This window comes from Chenopodium quinoa, unplaced genomic scaffold (assembly GCF_001683475.1).
Source record: "Chenopodium quinoa cultivar QQ74 unplaced genomic scaffold, ASM168347v1, whole genome shotgun sequence".
NCBI classification, from domain to species: Eukaryota; Viridiplantae; Streptophyta; class Magnoliopsida; order Caryophyllales; family Amaranthaceae; genus Chenopodium; species Chenopodium quinoa.
Genome location: NW_018745013.1, coordinates 356,761 through 360,000, shown reverse-complemented (window position 1 = coordinate 360,000; position 3,240 = coordinate 356,761). Strand labels below are relative to the sequence as shown.

General features: G+C 36.2%; 1 long non-coding RNA gene across 1 annotated transcript in view; it reads left to right on the top strand.

Moving 5' to 3' along the window:
- LOC110708195 overlaps positions 1 to 2,870 on the top strand; it is a 13,644-nt gene extending 10,774 nt beyond the window's left edge. Inside the window, exon 3 of the long non-coding RNA XR_002508658.1 lies at positions 1,586 to 2,870. This is a non-coding gene — a long non-coding RNA (uncharacterized LOC110708195). The remainder of the gene's footprint in view (positions 1 to 1,585) is intronic.
- The last annotated feature ends 370 nt before the right edge of the window (positions 2,871 to 3,240 follow it).

Sequence of the window (3,240 nt, the reverse complement as noted above, 5' to 3'; positions counted from 1 at the left end):
TTGTGAAAAAGAAAGAGCTAGTAGAATCCATTTTAGGGCTAGAATATTCGATTCTCGAATGAACGATTTCCTAGTATCCTCGCTCCCAAAACCATCTCTGGATCAATAGACCAATTTGGGCATGGGTAAACTTGCGATTCGTGCTAAATATCCCTTTAACTATATTTGGGAGATTGGGACGAATGAGGTTTATGAGTTTTCCAAAAACTCATTGGTGACTCTTTACTAGTTTCTTACAAAAACGCAATAGCTTGACTTCTTTTAAATTCAAGGTCTCCTAAACAATAAGGAATTCAAATCCTAATATTCCTTAACAAGTGTAAAGTCCCAGGCTTTGTAATGATCAAGTAGCGAGGAAATGGGAATCGCAACGACGGGCTACCATTCTCACAAAAGTGCATTGGATTGTTATCACAATGAGCTCAATAATACAATGACTCTTCTGTTTTTCTTATATTACGGGAGATCATATTACTTACTATCTTTCCTTCCTTATATGACCGTATTAGTCAATTTTGATGGTTGTGTGTATGTTCCAACTTATAATTCAATTAAGTTAGCAACCAGGAATGACAAAGAATCGATTTCAGGTCGGAGAGGGCTAAATTTAAATTCTATTCGCTTAATATATAACCAGATCATGGACTTAGATCCGAATCCAAATCCGCTAGATTGGATTCCGAGTCTGACCCGACTTGTATTTTTAACATCTGATAAAATCTGCCCCATTTGTATGCTATACTAATAATTGCTTATCTTTTCTCTAATAAATTTTATTTCTTACATCATATTGGTCGGATTCGGATCCAGAGTCAGACTTTGTAGATGGTCCAAGTCCGATTTGCCTCATTTTCGGATTTAGGTTTATTTAGTCGGATTCAGACTAATTCCTTCGGATTAGGCCAAATTTGAATCGAACCTCAGATTGAATTGACATCCATATTAGCAACACAATTAATTTGATGAATATCCAATTGATTTGACAGGGAAGCCGCATTAGATCAAACGTATGAAAGTATATAACTTTGGGTTAGAATTGATAATGTACAAGCTTCTTTTTTGGTTCTCATTCGAACCCAATACCCATTGCCTATAATGGAGATCCTTTATTCCATTTTGAGCCCCTTTTTATGTTCTTTTTTCAATGATTTTGCCACACCCTCTACCACTCACCAATAACAATAATTACTGAATGCATCATTCATGGAGAAGTTTTTCGAACCCCTTAACTATTAATTTCAACTGCTGATTTAAATTTGTATGATGATGTGCTACATCATGTAATCTTGGAATTAATTTTCATCACTATTGTTCTGTACGTGTGTGTATTTTTTGTTTTTGTTTTTCCCCTTTTGTTACTTTTACATTGAGTTTGATTGTCGTATTGGGCTTCGACTTTTCATTCTATATTTCTCTTAGAAATTTACAATGCAACTGGATTTTGTATGATGTGCAATGAACTTGTGCCTTAGTGTACATACATGTATATGTGTGTGTGCTTTCTTTCTTATATGTATGGAAAAGGTTGATGGCACCATATACACTTGCATTTTTTTTATCTTGGAAATTTTTTATACATGATCAGGTGGTGAAGAAAAAGCTTTGGTGAGAATTGAGGTTCAGCGGCATCGCAAATCATTGATGTCAATCACTGAAGACAAGCCTATTTGAGTAAAATAGCTGCAGTTTTGTCATGCTTTAAGGTTTTGATTATTCTTTAATTTACTTATCACTAAGAGGTTAATATAAGATTAAGTGCTTCAACTATGGAGTTTTTTTTGCAATTTCTATCTCAAAATTATACCAGATTAGTAGATGGCAATTATTTCGGATGAATAACAATATAACTCAACTAATTCATACCAATTCAACATAATAATCTACGAGTACACTTTTTTGCTTTCATTCCTTGTTGAGAACTTCAGTGTAGAACTTCGGTTGAAGTTATTCTTTGCTGAGAACTTCATAATATTCTGCGAGTACACTTTTTTGCTTTCATTCCTTTTACTCTGCTTCTCCTAGTTAAAACTTCAACCTGTGAAATTTTTCTAAGTACCAAGCTTCGGCTTGGAACTGGCTAGCTGAGTGGCTCTTGCCCCCCTTAGAAATCTGAAGATAGAGTCTTCAGGTTTTTGAGGAGATTGTTTCAACTTTCTTATATAGCCGAGGTTTTTGCCTTGGCGAAATTTTTGTGATAATTCAGATTATTGGGTTTCTGCTCATTTTTATTTTCTCTTCTATTTTGTTTTAAAAAAGGTCTGATTTCTTGCTTAAGAGCCGTAAACTCTGAGATTAATACTCTTGTGATCCTTTTAATTCATCCGAGGGAACGACTATGCGGAACACGATGCAGGGGCAATGATCTATCCGAAGTACAATGCTTCACTAGGCAGTACTTTGGATATGTAATCATCACCCGGAATTGATTCATCCGAAGTATAATGCTTCATTAGGCAATACTTTGGGGCTTTATCAGTTCTAATTTTTAAGCAGTGTTTCGGATGCGCCTATGGCCTCTTTGCCCGAAGGAATTGATTCATCCAAAGTACAAGGCCTCACTAGGCAATACTTCATGGATTTGTCATTTGTCCTTGTCTTGGCAGGTTTTACGGTTTGCCGAAGTACCATGCATCACTATGCAATACTTCAGGCAACACCGAATGAAAACCTTGAATTTTTCAAAAACCATTGAAGACAGAAAAAATAGAAACTTCATTGAATTTGGATAAAACGGTGGCTCAAAGGCCTTTCATTAATGTAAGGAAGTGTACTTACATAAACTGCTTTTCCCCGAAGGGCTTTACACATGGTATCTCTTAAGTACATCAGCATTCCAGTGATTTTTCAGCTCAGTACCATCTAACTGCCGAAGTTGGTACATGCCTGGCTGATGTTCATCATATATTTCATAGGGTCCTTCCCAAGTAGCCGAGATTTTCCCATGAATGCGGCCTTTTTGCACAACAACAGTATTCCAAAGAACAAGGTCTCCAATTTTGAGAGGTCTTGCACGAACTCTTCAGTTGTAAAATTTGCTGATTCTTTGCTTGTATGTAGTCATTCTATCTCGAGTTGAATCTCTGATCTTATCTAAGAAGTCAAGGGACTATTTCAAGAGTTGCTCATTTTCTTCAGCTGAGAAGAGATTTACTCGTAGACTTTCCGAGCCAATTTCCACTTGAAGCACAGCTTCGGATCTATACACCAACTCAAAAGGTAAATGTCCCGTTGCCTTTTTTC